The sequence below is a fragment of the Monodelphis domestica genome, chromosome 1, assembly GCF_027887165.1.
Source record: "Monodelphis domestica isolate mMonDom1 chromosome 1, mMonDom1.pri, whole genome shotgun sequence".
Taxonomy (NCBI): Eukaryota; Metazoa; Chordata; class Mammalia; order Didelphimorphia; family Didelphidae; genus Monodelphis; species Monodelphis domestica.
In genome coordinates this window covers 751,243,818-751,264,465 of record NC_077227.1, presented here as the reverse complement: position 1 = coordinate 751,264,465, position 20,648 = coordinate 751,243,818, and the positions used below count along the sequence as shown (strand labels likewise).

Here is a 20,648-nt window from a genome sequence, read left to right as displayed (position 1 = left end):
TTAGAGGAATATTTACTCCAAGTAAGTAAAGGAACCGACTTATTCTAATGGTCATGAAAGTGGCTGAAGCAGTCACCATGGAATACTGAAAGATTGGTCAGACATTAAAGATGCCAAGGTGGTCCACCATATCCAAGGCCATTGCCAGTCATCCTGACTTTTTTCTTTCCTTTGGACTTGGATGACTGAGTCATCAATGGTGAGGCTGATGACTTTGCACGCATAACTCTGCTTCACTTAAACCCAATTCACCCACAAGACAAGGCATGACCCTATGATGTCCTCATTGTAAACAAAGGACAAACAGCAAAAACAATAACAGCAGCCTCCCCAAATCGACTACATGCTCATAGATTATATTCATTCATTCATGAAAAGTGTAGAAATATCTACATGAACTGATGAAGAACAAAGTCAGCAGAGCCAAGAAAACAATATGCATAATGACTGCCATCAGGAAAATAGAAAGAACAAGAATATTCCTAAAAATTCAAGAGGATGTTAGAAAGTTACAAAAATGGCCATGGCTGTGTATTCATCAGGTCGACTTGATTTATTTTTTCTCTTTTTTTTTCTTCCTTCTCTTCAAAATATTATTACATAGGATGGTAGGATGGCATTCTGGGTAGAAGATGCTAAAGAATCCTCGACAAAATTCTGATGACAAAAGATATTGCATATAAAGTACTTTCCCAAACATCAATCACTGCATAAATATAGTGCTAGAAGGTACTTTAGAGGTCACTTGACCTATTCTCTTCATTTTCAGATGAGGAAACTGAGGCAAGAGTTGGAATGACATTAATAGTCACAGGGCAAACTCAGAAGCCCAGTTCATTTGGCTCCATCTCAAGCTTTCTTTCCTTTTCCATTCAATTATGCTGCTGATGATGATTATCTAAGAGTAAGCAGGACTTGGGAGGCCCTGAAGAAAGGCAACAGGGACAACATTCAAGAAGCAAGAATAAAATAAGTAAACTTAAGAATTTTTTTTCTATTATGATTAAATATTTGAATGGTAAAAAATGCCAGCCTGGAGGCTGAGTTATGTGAGAGTGACTGTGCTCCCCTCCAGACCTAAACTGGAATTTCATCTCTGCCACTTGCTGTCTCACAAGCCTCTCCACTTCTCCAAGTCCCTGTTTCCTCTTCTGTGAAAGGAGGATTGCCAGAGACAATGTTTTTGAAAGGATGACACCTGCAGTTCTCAAAGCCACCACAAGGTGTCAGTACAAAGGGGGAAGCCAGGGATAGAGTAACCCAGACCTCACTAAGAGTACTACAGGGAAGGGGCAATATGGTGAGATGGGGAAGCCTGGACCAGATCCCGCTTCCTTAATGTCTGGAGGAATCAGGGCTCAGATGATACACTCATTGCTTTCCACTGAATGCGTCTATCTTGGCTGACCCAGGACATAGAATCCATGGAGGGGAAGCCAGCTCACCTTCGTTTAAAGCTCGGCTCAAGCCCAAGTTTTGTGATTTGAGGTAAGACTATCCCCCTCTCTGTGCCCTCATCAAGAAGATGATGGGCTGGACGGAAGCTTTGGGGGATGGAGAGAAATGAGTCAGGCGATCTCTAAGGTCTCTGCCTCTAAATTCTATATCCGGAAGAGTTCATTAAATCTCTCTCTCTCTCTCTCTCTCTCTCTCTCTCTCTCTCTCTCTCTCTCTCTCTCTCTCTCTCTCTCTCTCTCTCTCTCTCTCTCTGTATATATATATATATATATATATATATATATATATATAAGACATAGATATAGATATAGATATAGATACAGACATAGACATAGATATAGATATAGATTTCTATGTGTATTTGTGTGTGTGTACATACCCACCAATACACACAATGTAGATTTAGAGTCAAATAATCTGCACTCAAATCCTTGGTTTACTTCCTACCCACTATATCATTTTGGCCAAGATATGTTACTCTCCTGGTCTCTGGATGTTCTAAGTGAAAGGTAGGGGGAAAAGGGGACAAGCTTTTGTTAAGGACCTGTCCTAATGCTTTACAAATCTTATCATGTTTTCCTCCCATTAGCCCTGGGAGGTAGATGCCATTATCATCCCTTTTTTGTACTTGAGGAAACTGAGGCAAGCAGAGGTTAAGTGACTTGCCCAGGGACACACTAAATTTCTGATGAAGAATATGAACTAACTCCATGCCTCTCTGAAGTCTATTCGTGGTGCCCCTTTGTTAACTAAAAGAGAGAGTCAGGGCTAGATTCAAATAACTACTTATTAACCTTTATTTTGTTTTGTCATTTACCCCATGCACAGGCTGCTAAAGTCTATCAGCCCCTTCCTAGAATCTTGTGGTTAAGTGCATAATATATAGGATTGCAAAAGAAAACATTTATAATGAAATAGTTATATATTAAAAAGAAATAAATGAATAAAAGACCAGGGAACAGAAGTTACCATGAAAGTACAGACAATCTGAGCATAAAATGATGATGACAAACCTCCCAGGATTCCTGTTTTTCTTCAAGATTCAGCTCCAACACAGCCTTCCAAGGAAAACTTTGCCTATTCTCCCCACTCTCAGCATCTCCTGACTTTCTTCCCCAGAATGTCTTGTAACTTGATCATATCCTACCATTAATGGGGGCATATTAAATGTCCATTGGGTTAGTTATTTGAGAGTTGGCTCTCTCTCACTGAGAATCTTCAAACAAAGCCAGGGGATTTATGGAGTAGACCAGTTCCCTTTGAACTCAAAGATCCCAGCAGTCCTTGGAACTTGGCATCCCAGTTCTTTCATGAATTAGTTGTAAGACCTAATTGGGTACGTCATTCAACTTACTGTTTCCTTCATAAAGGGAGGGGAGATGTTTACAAAATCCATGTCTAAAATGATGATGATGATGATGATGATGATGATGATGGTGATGATAATGATGGTGATGATGATGGTGATGATGATGATGATGATGGTGATGATGGTGATGATGATGGTGATGATGGTGATGATGATGGTGATGATGGTGATGGTGATGATGGTGATGATGATGGCGGTGATGATGAAAATCTTCCTTCACAGTTCCAAAAGTAAGGTAAGTTACTTTATGAAATATTGAGTGTATCATCCCTGGAGGTCTTCAAGTTGCAAATGGGTAACCACTTGTTGGGGATATTGTTGAGATGATTCTTGTTTAAGCTAAATGCCTTTGATATGACATTCTATGAAGCCAAGAGAATTCCTCTTCTGACACTCATCATTTGTATGATCTCGAGTGAACCAGTTTACTCTCTCTAGGGGACAAGTTCTTCCTTGAAATATGGAAACAAGCAATATTGAGGTTCCTCAGGAGCTCTGACATTCTATGATTTCGTCTGGGAAGTGCCTTTTTATGTGTTTATTCTTCATATTTTTTAGACCTCAAATTCTTCCTGTGGAAAATAAAGATGTTAAATCAGGTGAACTCCAAAGACCTTAGATTCTTTTAATTTTTTTTCAACCCTGACCTTCCACTTTAGAATCAATACTGTGTATTGGTTCCAAGATAGAAGAGGGGTCAGGGCTGGGCAATGGGGGTTTTAGATTCCTTTTCTGATAACAGGGAAGGAGTGACATGAAATCCTGAAATGGTTACCCCAACCCTAAGCCCAAGCCCCAGAGAAAGATGAGGGTATGGCTCCTTTCCCTGGAGCTTCGAGATGATCTTTTTCGTCACCTGCACTTTCTATGGCTGATCCCCAACTCTCCAGGGGTCTCATAGGACAGTTTAGTTCATCTCTACTTTGAATAAATGTCTCTGTGACATTGATTTTAACTGTATTTAAAAAAAAATTAAATACCTTCTCTAAAAGCTAGTAAAATCCGACTGGTCATTACTGCATAAAACATTTGTGGGGGCTCCTAAGGGACAATAGTAGACAATCTCAGTGACTTTGGGTTACACCTACATCCCTGAGGAAAGGAGGGGTGAGTCCAGCACAGTAGTGGGAGTGAGGAAAGTAACCTCAGAATAGGGGTTACATCAGCAATGGGTCCCTCTTCTCCCCCCACCCCAAGCAGGAAGGAGGTCTCTGTTTCTGGAACAGAGAGGATCATCCCTTTAAGAGGCCAGCTGAGCTGAGAATCCGTTGTTAAAGGGCACAAAGGAAGGATATGGATGTTCTTGTCTCTTTGGTTTCCTGTGGGCTTTATATAACTTACAAATGCAGGGGGGCTTGTTCTATAAAAATGTCCCCAGTCAGTTTCTCATGTTCCTTAATGACTTTTGCTAACCTCCTTTGTTGTCATTGGTGGCTTTGGGAAACCATTAGGCTTCCTGCTTCTCTCTTCCTCAAAATAGCTTGGGTGAACAGTGCCAGGGCTGGAAGGGAGCTCTCCCCAGAGAGCAGTCATTCTCCAGGAATCTGAGGAAATTACCCCAGATTGGGGAGGGTCTATCCCCGAGAGATCAGCTCCCCACTCTCCTGGCAGGTCTCGGACCCAGAACACCACAGGCTGGAGAGGACACCTCATTTAGAGCGAAGGTGCTAAGAGCCCAACTAGGCAGAGAAAGCCAGATTCTTAGAACTCAAAGGCATTCCTGGAGAAGTCATCTAAGCCTTATCCCTCTACTGACAACCTCTATAACATTCTCAACGGTTGTGTATCCAGCCTTTGCTCACAGACCTCCAATGAAAGGAGATTCCTTTCCTCCCAATCCCATCCTCCCAATATAACAGATCTTAATGGGAGCTCTCATGTCACTCTTTGTCCACTTTTGCAGATGAAGAAAATGAGGCCTTTCCATGGGAAATCACTTAGCAATGAACATTTAAGTAGTAGGGGCCCGCTAGATAGCTCAGTGGATAAAGAGTAAACCTAAAGTTCTGGATTCAAATATGACCTCAGATACTTCTGAGCTGTGTGACCCTGGGCCAGTCATTTACTCCCTATGACAGAGCCCTTACCAACTTTTGCCTTGGAAGCAATATAGAGTAATGATTAGATGGAAAGTAAGAATTTTTTTAAATAATATAAGTAGTGAGCAATAAAGTCAAGAAAGACCATCACCCTCATGCATATACTTTATCATTTTTGACAGTTATGATTTTACTGTTTTTTAATTTGAAATTTTTTATTTAATTAGTTTAGACAATTTTTCCATGGTTCCATGATTCATGTCCGTTCCCTCCCCTCCTCCCACCCCCTCCCATAGCCAATGAGCAGTTCCACTGGGTTTTACATGTGTCGTTGGCTTTAGCGTCTTTCAAGCCTACAAGAATGCATCAGGAAGACTTGGAATAGCGTTGCTTGGCCCAACTTGGTCCATTTCACATATACACTTGTGATTCCATTGAAAGAAATCCATTAAGCCCATTCAGTCTTTGGTGTTTATTTCTGGGGTGAGAAGCTAGCCTTTCCCTACCTGGAAACAAAATAGTATCGAGTGTGGGAGGGCCATAGTTCAGGGGCATTGATTAGCTGGACCAAGATGGTGAGACAGGTTCAGACCATGACATCCAAGGATCAGGGGAAGGAACTGGGCATCTCCAGGCTGTAGAGGAAAAGCTCCAAAGTACGCTAGCAAGCTGGCTTCCCGTTTGTTGTGGAGAGGAGAGAAGAGATTGTTGTTTTGTCCTAGAAGGCAGAACCAGAAACAATAATGGAACTTGAAAAGGAACACTTTTTCTCAGTCTCAGGAAAAAAACTTCCTAAGAACTAAAACTTGTCCCCAGTGGAAAGGATTACTTGGGGAAGTCTATAGAGCTCCCAGCAGAACTGAATGGCCCTTGGTAAGAGATGGCTTTTATAAAAGATTCTTCTCCAGGTCAATTAGAAGCTTCTCATAAGTAGGAGCTGTTCTTGGCTTCTTAGCCTTGAATACAGGGCCTGGTATGGAGTAGAGGTATAATAAATAAATAAAGTAAAGAATATAAAAGAAAAATAAATAAATGTAATAAATGTTCATGGATTAGGTTAATTGATTGACTGACTGGATGGTCACAGAGGTCCCTTGCAGCTCTGAGGTTCTCTGAGAATATGAAATATGCAGAATTGAATTTTTTTCTTCCCTTTTTTGAGGAAAGAAATAGATATATTTTGGATTTAGTGGAAAGATCACTACATTTGCATTTAGAGAATCTGTGTTCAAACCCTGACTATAACTTTCTATTCTTTTAACCTTGAATAAGTGACCACTCACCCTCACTGAGCCTCAGTTTCCTTTTCTGTAAAATGGAGGTCACAGCTATGGCACCACCTAGAAACCTCTTTATCCATCTTACAACTGCAGATAAATGACAGCTCTTATTGGGAAATAAAGCTGTTGGCTTAAAGATTCTCTAAGACCATTTTCAGCTCTGAATCTATTTAAGGCAAAGGTTTCTCTTTTGATGGTTATTCTGTTGTTGGCTTGAAAAGATAGTTTGGAAAAGGGTTACCTTGGCTGGACAATAGGGAAAGTGCAACCTCCTGCAATAGTTGTGTGTGATCTGACTCTCATGAAGAATGAAGATAAAGTGGGGGGAGAAACCCCTCTCTTTCCCCTCGGTCTCCCTGCCTCTGCAGCCCCCCTTCTCATGGAGTCTGCATCTGGGGAGCTAAATCCTGCTCACAGCTGTGCTTTGCAGCCTCCCCTTTTTCCATCTGTGTGTTTGTTTTTCTTGGTTTTATTTTTCAGTCTGCTATTTTGTATAAGCAAAATTATCTTTTCATGTCTTCTTCATCTCTGTTATTTCTTCTGGATATTGTAAATGGCAGCATCTGTGGGGTTTGTGTCCTAATTAGATTTCAAGTGGCCTAATAGGTAGGGTGAGCAGGCAGGCACGTGGAAAGCCATCAAGGAGCCTTTAGGCACCAGAGATGCTACGGAGCAGTGGGAAAAGTGATGGTGTGGGAGTGGGGGGAAGTTCTGACTCCATTGCTCAAAAGGTGTAGGACTTTCACATTCTCAGGCCTTAGTTCCTTCCCCTGTCAAAGGTGAGGCCTGGACTCAGTGATCTCAGTGTCTGCCTCTCCCTCTGCCATTCTAGGTTCTCCTGGATTCCTGGCAATCTGACCATTGCAGGCTTCCAGAAATCCTCCGAGGAGGGCAAGAAGTCCTGAAGTTAATATCCAATATTATCCAATATAATAATCCATGCCCATTTTTAAAATGGAAGGAGTCTATGCACATTTGGGGATGCATTGGAACTGGGTGGTAGTGGGTGGACCTATTATAAGGGATCCTTGCCCAGAACATGAAGTGCATTTGGTCATGTGGAAAGTTCTATTGTTGAAATAAGAATTGGGGAGTGACCTGATGGGATACAGCTTATTGAGAGACCAATGAAAATTCTTGCTCTCAGGAGCATTGATGCTGGTGCATGTGGCATCTTCTGGGAAGGACTTTGATAAACCAGAAGATATTTGGAGGAAAGCAGATAGGAGGGCACTGAGATCCAGTCATAGGAGGATGTCCAGCCTGAAGAGAAGACTTTGAGTCCAAAGGATTGTAAAGCTTCATGGGGAAGAAGAATTCACCGGATCATGCCTGTCCTCAGGGGACAAAGATGGATGCTAGTTGGGAAGAGGCAGATTTAAGCTTGTTATTGGAGGAGAAAGGGGATTATAGGAAAACCTTCCTAATCACTCCATTTGACTCTACATGAGATGGGTCACCAGGATGTATCAGGTGCTCTCAGAGAAGGTGATACATACAAGCTCCACTCACAACCCAACAGCCACTTCATTCAATTTCCAGTTCAATATTGAGATAAAATGAGGCTCCCTTGTGAGTCACTGGATATTCCACAAAAGAGGAGGCTTGCTTTACCCCAAAACAGCAAGGCTATGCAACAAAGAGAGAGGCATTTAGCATCTCAGGATATGTCTTTCCTCCTCCACTTATCTCTATCTGGATTGGGTTTGGCAGTATGTTTTCAAGATCTCTTCTAGTCTCAGGTACCCACCAACTCTGGAGAGGCCCCACCTATAATACTGACTTTTCTGATTGCACCCCATTCAGCTAGAGGAACCTGACAGGACCAGGAAGTTGACTGAGGGAAGTTGTGGTCAATCAGGGAGCATGGGGGAAGGAAGCTGTTTCAGGGACCTATTAGAGATTGGCTTCATGCCAGTGCCAAATAATGACTTACTGAGTATTTTATATTGGAAGTTTCATTTTATTTGGATGCATTTTTTTCTTCATTTTTTAACACATTAGACTAAATGAAAATTAAGATCCATTTCAATTCTAAAATTCAGTGATCATATGTTACCTGTTACCAATTATATAATGAAAAAGGACAGGGAAGGAAGGAAGGAAGGAAGGAAGGAAGGAAGGAAGGAAGGAAGGAAGGAAGGAAGGAAGAAAGAAAGAAAGAAAGAAAGAAAGAAAGAAAGAAAGAAAGAAAGAAAGAAAGAAAGAAAGAAAGAAAGAAAGAAAGAAAGAAAGAAAGAAAGAAAGAAAGAAAGAAAGAAAGAAAGAAAGAAAGAAAGAAAGAAAGAAAGAAAGAAAGAAAGAAAGAGAAAAGAAATTAAAGTATTTGTAAACAATTGAAGGTTAACAAAGCACTTTTATCATATTGAAATGAGTGCTGGATGAGACACCATAGGATCTCAGGTAAAATGCTAGTTCTGATGTTATTTAACTAAGTGATATTGAATGAATGGCTTAACTTAAGCCATTCATATGGAATTGGAGATGAAGTAGAATTTTAAACTTGCTGATTTCTGGGACCTTATCCCACTGGAACATTTGAAGATTCTAATATAAAGGGATACTGTGGTTCTTAGATATCTAATCTTGTGGCCAGAAAACCCTGAGTTCAAATCCAGTCTCTGACATATCCTTGTCATATGACCTTGGTCCAGTGACTTCCTCTCTAAAAGCTTTAGGCATGTGAAAAATGCTCCGGTCTCTAAAACTTTATAAAGCAGAAAAGAAACTTTCTCTTACAATGGTAGGGAGAGTATTCTCTGCTGAGAGTTCCGTATATCCATAATATAATAGCTCCAGTTCTTAAAGTCTCTCCCTATCATACATTATCTTTCCTTGGCACCCCTACAATGTCAGGAGAAAGGGAAGGATGTTCCTACTATATCAGATAATCTTTCATGTGCAGAATTAAGGGAGAACACAGAAGAAACTTGCCCAGGATGATGAGGTATGAATGGGCTGTGATCTGCCTCCATAAAGGTTCCTATGAGATTCCAGATCCTTTGATGTACTTTAGGACTGGGAATAAAATAGTCCTGGATGTTGGGGTCTCTCACTCTTTGATTACCTACACAAAGGATCTCAAATCCATATCTGAATTCCTGACTCTGACCCAGAAATAGAAATGGAGAGAGGGGAGGAGTTGCCTTTTCCCCTTGGATGGACTCCTTTGCTTACATATTTTGATGAAATTCTAACCCAGCAAAGCCTCAGGTTCTATTGACTCTGAATGTTTACTAAAGGAGCACATCCCTTCTCCTCCAGGATCATTCTCTATGAAAAGAGCTATAAATCCTGCCTGACCAGAAACCAGACCCTGGGATGCTTTCTCTTTCACAACTTTCCAAACCCCCCACATTCCCACAATGTGCAAGTTTGTAACAAAGACAAATAAACTGGATCCATATGAGGATGGAGCAGGGTGGGGGTGGGGGATGACAGGCAGACAGAAGCATCAGGACTGAGGTAAAGTGTTGAAGTATGGATTGGGGAAGAGAAAAGTGGAAAGAGACAAAGACAGAGACAGGAAGAAGAGATAAAAAGAAAAAGGGTGGGAGAGAGAAGCCAAAAATGCAACCAGTTGGTGCAGAGGATGGAGTAATGACCAGAGATGGTCAGGGAGACCTGAGAGGAAATTCTGCTTCAGTCACTTAGTAGTAGCTGGGTTGTTCTCTACAAGTCACTTAAACTTTCTGATCCTCATTTTCCTCATCTATAAGACAGAGATGATTATGGCACCTTTTCCAAAGCGTTGTCATGGGATCAAATGACATGATATGGAAAATACTTCACAAACCTTAGAGTGCTGTAGGAATTTGAGTTATGATGCATCAGGAGAAGAAGGAATTGGAAAGGGAGGAAGGGGGGAGGAAGAAGGAGAGGAGAAAAAAGAAAGAGAGGAGGACAAGAATCAGGAGGAAGAAATAGCATAGGGGAGAGTGTAAACCTTGAAATTTCTTAGACTTGTGAATGTTGGAAATTTCAAGGTTTACAAGAGAAAGAAACAATGATGGGAGATCTCCCTCCTTAATATAATAGGGAAAAGGGGGAGGCAGTGAGAAAAAAGAACAATAAAAATATGCTTCCAAATGGACAAAGGAGAGAAAAAATTAGAGATAGTCAGCTAAGACTGGGTTCTAGATTAAGCAGAGAACCAACCTTGATTGGTCAATTGGGTGTTGTCTTATTTCTCTGTCTTCAGATCCAGGTGTGAATCTTGAATCCCCATGTTGCTGAAGAATTTCATCTAAAGTAGGATTCCTAGTTTTACTAAAAGACTTGGGCTTTCACTTGTTGCTAATATCTAAGCATCCTGGACACTGATTGCCCATTTACCCTGAAGTATGGGGATGAATAATGTCCTGGATATCAGAAAATATTGACCACGGAGTCACTTCTGCAGTTGACTGAGGTGCAAGCATATCTTAGAATGTTCAGAGATTTCTAATGATTTAAATTTTAAAAATCTTCATTCAGGGAGCAAGAGAGGAAGTTGTGGAAGTGCCATTATCCCAGTTTGACAGATGAGCAAAGAGACACAAAAAGATGGAGTGATTTTCAAACTGGGGAGTCTGGTAGCTGAGATTCAAACCCATCTTTTCATTCTAAGTCCCCCATTTCACTCTACTTTTCTAGAACTCAAACATCTAATTTAAGAATAGGAATGGAATTAGAGAAAGATCATATTGAAGCTAGAAGGAGCCAACTGAGAAAATAATTAAAAACCAAGTCCCCATGCAAAGGCATCATGTATGAAAAGAAGAGCATCCTTGGATATGCATATCCAGTCCTCCACCCATTTACCAAGTTGATATTTCTAAAACATAGATCAGACATAGATCACTTTTCCCTGGAGCCAATAATCTTCAGTGGATTTTTAATAATAAGATGATTAAAACCAGAGTTTATTGAGCAGGGGAATAACATGGTCATACCTGCCCTTTGGGAAAGATTCTATGAAAGAGAGATGGAAGTAGATTGGAGAAGAGAGATGGAAGAGAAGAGGATGATGTAATATCTGTGGTAAGATTTGAGGGCTTGAACTAAAGTACTGGTTGTATTAATAGAAAGAAGAGGAAAGGCACAGTAGAGATGGGGAAGGAATTTGGTTACTAACCGGATACTTAGGGAGAGATTGAGGAATTGAGCATGCTGCTAAGATTGTGAACATATGTGAGAGGAATGGCAATAATAGAAAGTTCAAACAAGAAATGGGAATAGAGGAAAATAAGTTCTTTTTTGGTCATATTGTTTCATATACCTTTGGTTCATTGGTTTGCAATGTTTGCACAAGGACCATGGAGAAGCAGGACTGAACTTGAGAAGGGAGACCAAGGCTGAGGCAGAGATCTGTACATGGCCTCCATAGAGATGGGATTTGAACATATGGGAGTTGTTGATGTCAGTAAGTAAGAGTATAGAAAGTCATTGGGATCCCAGAACAGAATATTACAATCTCTCTTGAATCTACGATTCCAAACCCTATAAAAGATGACAACTTAAAAAAATGATTTCAGGGCTGATTTAACCAGCATTTCTGTATAGAGAATGGATAGATATCCACTTAGCCCATTAGATTTTTCTTGTTAATATTGTAGATTTCACAGGTGCCATTTTAAATAATATTTTCATATCATTGAAAACAGTAGCTTTTAGAATCAAGGACTGTGGTCTTCTCTGATGATCTCAAATTTGGTTTCTAGACAAATGATATCTTTTACATTCAACAGATCAAGCTTCTCTCCAAACGTCTGAAAAGCGTAGCTCCCAGATGGAACACTACTGACTGCTGCTTTCAATCATCAAGAGAGACCACATGGGGAAAGGGATGATCAAAACAGGGGCCTCATCAGAGGCAATCTCTAAATCAGCCAGTGAGAGGAAACCACAGCTGGATCAAGTCACTTCCATGTCCTCTCCTCTTCCTCTGGAGTTTCACATTCTTCTTCCTAGCATCATCTGTCTCCATTCCCCTTCCACCCCAAATGTTACCCTCTTGTTATAAAGTGTTCCAATGGATTCTATCACCAGGATTCAATTCAGCCTCAGAAGCATTTCCTGAGAGCCTGCAATACGTAAAGTCTAGTGCTCAGAACTGGAGAATCCAAAATCAGGGGAATATGGGAAAATGACTCTCAAGGATCTTAATCTTTTTTTTTTTTAATTTAGACAATTTAGACTATTTTTCCATGGTTACTGGTTACAGGAGTCATATTCTTTCCCTCCTCTCCTCCCAACCCCTCCTGTAGCCAACACACAATTTCACTGGGTTTTACATGTGTTCTAGGACCTTAATCTTAGAGTACTGCTCCTTGAATTTGTTTGGAAGCAGTAATAGTGATATAGTAATTATTTTAGGAGCAGTGAAAGATGTTGTAGCACTATATATAACATTATTATATATTATATATATATGTACATATATACATACACAATTGTGTATAATGTTTGTAGAATGCCAAAGTAGAGAGAGAACTGGTTTTAAAGCCAGGAAGACTTGAGTTCAAGTCCCACCTCTGACATCTACAAGTTATGTGTCCCTTGGCAAATCATTAAACCTTCAAGACCTCCAGGGTGCCCTCTAAAATTCCTAGTTGGAAAGAAGGTGCTGATATGAATTGGTAAGAAGAATTTATTCTCCTGGGAAGTCTGTGTACCAATGCAATGAGAGGTCAAGCCCTTTCACTATAATATTGGGTATAAAAATAATCATAATGAAAGGCAGAAGTTTGTGATTCTTTCCAAAAAAACATTTATTAGGAACCTAGACTGCTATTCATAAGCTCTGTGGCAAAACTAGAGAGACAAAGACATGTATAACAATAGCCTCTTTAGAGTAAGGGAGTCTTGGGTTCAAGTACTGTCCTTTCCACATGCTGCTGTGGGACCCTGACAAATCATTTAACTTCTTAGTTCACCATAGCCTCTCATACTCAAAGCTTAGGGGGAATTCTGATCTCTATCTATACAATGAGTTCCCAACATAATAAAGTAACATGTCTGGACTCCACCCCTAAATAGTAATAATCATAATCTAATAATAATAGCTATTCATGTATCATTTTAAGGTTTGGTAAATGCTATATCTATTATGTCACTGAAGTCTCCCAGTAACCAGATGATGTAGGTATTGAAGGAATTTTCACCCCATTTTACAGATGAGGAAAACAAGGCTTAAGCCTAAACAAGGTTTAAGGACTTTGACCAGGGCTACCAGACCAGAAGCAGAACTGGAATACAGATCTTATGGAGAAAAATTTGTTTCCTAGATTAAAACCAATGCAGTCCCTACTCTTTAAGAGTGTATGGTCATAGGATCTAGAATGAGATCCCCAAACCAAACAGCATAGCAACTACAATAAAGACAACAAACAAGCCCTTAGAGATCATCCAGTCATCTTAAAGATGAGAAAAGTGACTCTCCTGAGATCTCTTGGCAGAGCCACTATTTGAACCCATATCCTCCAAATCAGGATCTCTGTTAGAGGAGATGAATAAGAGAGGTAGACAATAACCTGTGAGAGCTCAAAAAGTCACAGAAGAATGAAGCCCATGGGAGAAGAGAAGAGCAGCTTGAAAGACTAGAGTCAGGCAAAGTTGCCTTTGTCATCAGAGGAGGTGATGGCGGGAAGAGAAATGAAGAGGGCCCTGGAGGGCTGGGTGTGCCAAAAGGCATGATTAATAAGCTTCCATTCAACAAGGGTCTTTTAAGCATCTACTGGTATTTAGGAGAACCTGGTAATACTTAAGTGGCAAAACCTGACCCCACTGGTCTAGGCCAAGGAACACCATGTTTGAGCTAAATACACAAGCATAAGAGACTTAGCTCTGTTTAGCCCAGGGCTCAGACAACCAAGTTAAGCTTGGAGCTTCCATGATCAATGTCTTCTACACTTAGATCAGACTGATGTACAGAGCAGAAGTCTTTGTCCTCTGGTAGGTTGAAATACTCATGGCTGTTGGTGTTCAAGTTCATAAGGAAAAGCAAAAACTTGATTTTTAAAATGAAGAAAAATAAAGAAACACAATTGTCCTTCCTTCAAGGAGCTTAGATTCTTGGATGTGACTGGGAACACAGACAAGTAAATGTATAATAGCAACCGAAAACACACAGAGTGATTTCTGGGGTTGGAGGAAGTTTTGAGGGAGCTCCTTTCTGGTAGCCAAGTGGAGTCCCAACAGATAGAGACCTGGACCTGGAGCCAGGAACACTTCAGCTCAAATCTAGCTCCAGATACTCAGTAACTGGGTGTCCCTGGGCAAGTCACTGTCTTAGTTTCCTCAACTAAGGATGCTAAGAAAGAGGCAATAATAGCACCTACAAACCAAGGTGGTAGGGAAGTCCAGATCTCTCACTGTCTTGCTGCATTTGAATGTAAGGTCCTTGACTACAGGAACCATTCTCCTTTCCTTTATCTCAGAACTGACCAGAGATCGGGGTACAAAATAAACAGTTAATTGAGTATCTCTGTCTACTAACCAGCTATCTTTTCTATACATCATCTATTTATCTGTCTACTTAGCCATTTTTGTCTAATAATTAATAATAATAATAGTCACTTATATAACATTTTGTAGTTGAGAATATTATATATGCACATATCACATACATATATGCCTATACATGCATACACACATACACACTCACACATACACACAAACACACTCCCTTTTGGCAATTTGTCCAAGATGCCCTCATGGGGGTCCTTTGGTGTATATGGGCCAGAGGCGATGGCCACTGAGGTACCTTTACCTCCAAAATTCTGTGACTTGAGGATCTGGTCCTCTAAGACTGTCAGGATTTACCTCCAACACACCAACATCATAAGACCCAAGTAAACTCAAATGAAGAGTATTTCCCATACATCCAGTTTCCTCTTCCTTGAGATGCTTTTGGTGAGACAATTGTTGCTTTCTGAGTCAAGCAGAAATTGTGTGGCCTCCTCTACTGGACCCTTCCAAAGAAATAAGAACAAAGAGATTTAAAGTGATTTATTTAAACCCTCTTCTCTTGGCCCTCTGGCCCTTGGTTTGCTAAATGCTAATAAATGCAATATTCCCAGAGATCTGGACTCTCATTGGCATAATTGAAGCCCTGGGTGATGAGCTTCTCTGTCTTGCTCTTTGCAGGTTCCAGGGGCAGCTGACTATAGTCAGTTGTTGGCATGGTCTCCAAAGGCTTCCCAGAATGGCAGATTGTTCCAAGGTTCCTTCTCTGCTTCCAGAGGCTGATGGAGACCAGGATCACCTCCCCCAACCCACCCACCATGTTGCGCCTGTAGGGGAGGACGTGTGTGCAAATCCGAAATTTTAAAAATTAAAAATAACCGAATTGGAAGAAAATCAAAGAAACCTTTAAAAAAATGTGGTCTCTCTCTGAGGATCTCTCTGACTAATATGTACTTGACACTGAAATGGTTTCTTTGTACAATCTCATAATTACATACAATGAATATATTTCACGTAACCCTATACTCATTACCCGCCTGCTTTTCTTCCATGAAATGCTTTTGCTCCCAAAGTCAAACGCAGGCTTTGAAATCGGCAGTCGACTCGCCAAAGGGGTAATTTTGCTGGGCCTCAAATACTTCCGATAAAGGGACCTGACTTGAATGCACACTGCCAGAAGATTAATAGTCTTGGTTCTGAACTCTCCCTTTAATCCACCTCATTGAGAGAGAGGGAGGGAGAGGGAAGGAGAGAGGAAGAGAGAGAAAGAGAGACAGAGATAGAGACAGACAGGGACAGAGAAATAGAGACAGAGACAAAAAAAAGAGAGAGAAGGAGAATAAAGAGGAGGAGGAGGGAGAGGACAGACAGAGAAGAAAAGATATGGAGAAAGAGAGAGAAAAAAGAAGGTAGAGGCAGAAGAGAGTGAAAGAATGAAAAGATAGAGAGGGAAAGAAAGGGGAGAAGAGAGGGAAAGAGAGGAAGAAAGAAAGAGATGGGAAAAGAGAGAGGAAGAGAACTAGAAAGAAGAAAGTAGGAAAAGAGAGACAAAAAAAGAGAGAGAAGGAGAAGAAAGAGGAGGAGGAGAGAGAGGACAGACAGAGAAGAAAAGATATGGAGAAAAAGAGAAAAAAGAAGGTAGAGACAGAAGAGAGTGAAAGATAGAAAAGATAGAGAGGGAAAGAAAGGGGAGAAGAGAGGGAAAGAGAGGAAGAAAGAAAGAGATGGGAAAAGAGAGAGGAAGAGAACTAGAAAGAAGAAAGTAGGAAAAGACAGACATAGGGAGAAGAGAGGAGAAAGGGGGGTGAAAGAGAGGGAGAGACAGAGAGAGAGAGAGACAGGACAGAGACAGACAGAAAGAGAGAGAGAGAGAGACAGAGACAGAGAGAGAGAGAGAAAGAGAGAGAGAGAGAGACAGAGACAGAGAGAGAGAGAGAGAGAGAGAGAGAGAGAGAGAGAGAGAGAGAGAGAGAGAGAGAGAGAGAGAGAGAGAGAATACAGTTTTCATGATGAAAGCTTCTAAAGCCATGTGTGGAGCTATAAGCATCTGGCCAAGGATCCCCCCCAGTGGATACCCCAGCAGTAAACAGGTCTTTTTCCCCCAGAAGCCCCCATTGAGATAAGAATACTCAGTCTGAATGTCCCCTCCCCATCAGGGAGGAAAAGCAGTGCCATCCTCAAAGTTTCTTTTCTATGAAAGAAACACACCTTGAAACAAATGGAGCAGACGCAGGCTGAGGGCCTGTAAGTTACTGGACTGGAACAGAGTGAGGCATTCCTATTCTGTAAGATGGATAAATATGAAGAATTCAGAGAAATGTGGGACTGTCCATGTCAAGTCTTACTGGTGGAGATGGGCATGAACAGATCTAGAAGAACACCTGCAGTGACCACTGCAATGGGAAGCAAACAACCCTAAAAGACTTCAGCTGAGTGCACAGACCTGACTCCAGATGTAAGATGAAACGGAGCTCCTCTCCCATTATTTCAGCAGAGTTGGGAGACCAAGGGTATCAAATGAAATGTGCTTTCAGACGTGGTCAATGTGTGTAGGTCAGTTTGGTTTGTTCAGCGATTCTTTGCTTAGAGGAAGTGTTTTGGGTTTCAGGATTTGATGCCTTCATCAACAAATGTTTGTGCTGCCAAAAGGGAAGAAAAAAGAAAAGGCATCAGTAAAACTAAAGCTAGAAAAAATGTAAAAAGCATAGAAGGAGAACAGGCCTCCCACAATGCATTATATCTCCATTTCTGCCTTTTAAAGTTTAACTCAGAGCTCCCTGTTCAATGAAGCCATCTCGGTTCCCCAAAATAAAGTGGAGTCACTCCTTTTTCTTCTTCTCTTGGGTCTCAGTCTCTCTCTCTCTCCATTTATCTCATTTTAGGATCCAGGTACTTCTCACAGGAATTATCTAATAGTCTCCTAACTGCCCTCAGTGACTCAGAGTTTTCCTATCTCCGATCCATTCTCCCCTCATCTACCTAAAGGATTTTGTTCAGGCTCGGAATAGCTCCTTCATTCCCCTGCTCAATAATTTTGGATGGCTCCTCATTTCTTACAGGGAAGAAGATTTTTAAAAAAATCATAGTCTTGCCTTTGATGCATTACAAAATTAGCCTCCAGCCTTCCTTATCATCTGTTTTTCCTTCTAATCACAGTCCCTTCTATTCTAACCAAACTGGCCTTGGTTGTTCTGCCATTTCTTTTTTCATTCACCTTTTCAGCTAAGTCCAGCAAGACAAACCCCAGGGCTGGAAGACCCTCCCCCCATCTATCTGATCTTCCATCCATTCAAGTAACCAAGTCCCTTGGTAATTGAATTGAACTCGGGAAATTTTCATTAATCACTCTCAGGGTCGCTCAGTCTTGCACTGGGTTTGGCCCTGGAAAGGCAGAGATTAAAAATGATAACCTTTACCCTCAGGACACTTAAAAATCAACCCAGATCCTCTCTGCCCCATCAGATTTGCCCCAACAATTTCTGTGGACCAATCATTTGTCTGCACCCCTGCCACCATTCCATTTCCTCAAGTTAGATAGAGGTAGAAAGGTAGATAGATAGATAGATAGATAGATAGATAGATAGATAGATAGATAGATAGATAGATAGATAGATAGATAGATAGATAAATAGATAGATAGATGGATGGATGGATGGATGGATAGATGGATGGATGGATGGATAGATAGATAGATAGATAGATAGATAGATAGATAGATAGATAGATAGATAGATAGATAGATGAATGGGTGGATGGATAGATAGATGGATGGATGGATAGATAGATAGATAGATAGATAGATAGATAGATAGATAGATAGATAGATAGAAATACTGGGTACAGTGGATAGAGTGTGGGGCCTGAGGGCAAGAAGACCAATCTTCCTGAGTTCAAATCTAGCCTCACAAACTTACCAGCCATGTGATTCTGTGCATGTAACATCAACCTATTTGTTTCAGTTCCTAACATCTGAAAAAGGAGCTGGGGAAGGAAATGGCCAGCCACTCTAGGATCTTTTTCAAGAAACACCTCATATGAGACACAACTGAAATGACCAATAGATGTGCTGGTGTGCATTCCCTCTGCCCTGTCCCCATGTAGCGGTTAAGTGATCTCTCTGTATTTCAGTCTCCTGGTTCTATGAAATGATGTGGTTGGAATGGATGCCTTCCAAAGTCCCTTCTAAATCTAAATCTATGATCTTCTGAAGTCACAAAAGATGAACTTGAGATCATTCAAAGAAAAACTCATTAATATTTGTCCCACTACCCCAAAGTGGAAGGAGCTGCCTCTAGAAGTTGTGGGATCCACCTCATGATGGAGATATGATTGAGAGTTATTTGTTCAAGTCCCTGTTGGACCAGATAACCTCATAGGTTTCTCACCTGAATAAGAAGTTCTCATCCCAACCTTCCCCATTCCAATACATTTCCTCAATGTTCTCAACATCCATCATGCTGGTCTCTTGCCAGTCCTAGGAACATAGTGTATCCATTCTTATTCCCATAGCATCTTTCATGTTGTTCCTCCCATTTGTACCCTCTTCTGGAAGATCCGCTTCTTTCTTCTCTCCTATGCCATATGGTGGCACTTATTTTTCATGGCTCAGCTTCAGTCCTACCTTCCTCTAAATTCTTTTATCCAGATTTTTCTAGCCTTTGAATATCTTGGAGCACTTACTGCTATTCATTATTTCCATGGGTTGAACTAGGTGATTTCTGACATTACTCATAATAATAATAATGATATATAGCACAGATCCTGCTGGGATCCTGGAGCTCAAGCTCCAGATCTAGAACTTGACAGAAACTTTGTGATGATCAAATATAGCTCACCCATTTTATGGATAATGAAACTGAGGGTCCAGGAGGGAGAATTATTTGTGCTAACACACAGAGAAAAGAGACTTCAGAATCCAGATGGAAGCCGGGCACTCTGATTCTAAACCCGCTACCTTTTTCACTCTCCCATTCTGCTCTCCCTCCTTCAGAATTTATCGTTCCTAGATGTAACTGACATTTTTAGACACTTGTAGTTAAAATGACAAGAAAAATTCCCCTAGAGGAAAAGATATGTTTCTGATATTAAAAGTATTTAAATCACTACTTCCCCTGGAGAATATGAACTGGGAGGCAGAAGGAAAAGACATCGTTCTCCTACTGAGGTCTGGAAGAAGGAATGGAGGAGACGAGTAGTGCTTTACATGGGGCTATTTTTATATTGTCAAGTTCAAATCATTAAACAGTGTACCTGAGATACTGTCAAAGCCACCATCTCTTCTTGTCATGCAACTGGAAGAGCCCCAGCAGTCTTCCCAAATTGAAATGCTTTTAATTCCTTGAGGCAGAAACCTACTTTCTCTGTAATGAAAGAAGAGGATGACTCTGGCAGGTGGGAGAATCATTTATGTTTGAGGAAATTGGGGCAATAACATGCCATTTGTTGTGAACATTCATTGTTTGAGAAGATAACAGATGCGAAACATCACCAAAAAGCCCAACATTCTATGCTCCCAACATTTCCTTTGTCTTTGTCTTTCCTGAGATATCGAATGGCCTTTGGTTTGCAGCATCACTTTTCAAGTTGACAGTAATACGAAGTTGAAGGGATGGCAAATACACTGAACAGCAAACTTGGGATTCAGGGAAGTTTTGGCAGGCTATGTAGAAAGGGGCCAAATAGTTTTAAAAAGGGGTTCAATTAATTCAAAATCTTACACTTGGGCATAAAAATTAACTTCCAAATTCCCATGGCCCTGTTGGGTGTTTTTATGGCAAAGATACCAGAGTGGCTTGCCATTTACTTCTCCCGTGGATTAAGGCAAACAGGTTCAGCTATTTAAGTGTCTGAGGCTGGATTTGAACTTAGATCTTCCTGCCTCCAGGCTCAGCACTCTATCCACTGTGCCACATGGCTCCCTATATAGCCTCTAGTCAAACTCATTACACAAAAAGACACTGAAGTCACCGGGCTTTCAAGATGGTTGCTAGCTACAGTGACAAGCGGTGAGACCCTGAGCAAATGCACAAATCTCCCCAAGCTTCAGTTTCCTCG

At 40.9% G+C, this 20,648-nt stretch overlaps 1 long non-coding RNA gene across 1 annotated transcript; it reads left to right on the top strand.

Moving 5' to 3' along the window:
- The first annotated feature begins 1,058 nt into the window (after positions 1-1,058).
- LOC130453757 (uncharacterized) lies at positions 1,059-17,407 on the top strand. Its single transcript, XR_008911296.1, has 2 exons — positions 1,059-1,488; positions 15,276-17,407. It is a non-coding gene; the product is annotated as an uncharacterized LOC130453757 (long non-coding RNA).
- The last annotated feature ends 3,241 nt before the right edge of the window (positions 17,408-20,648 follow it).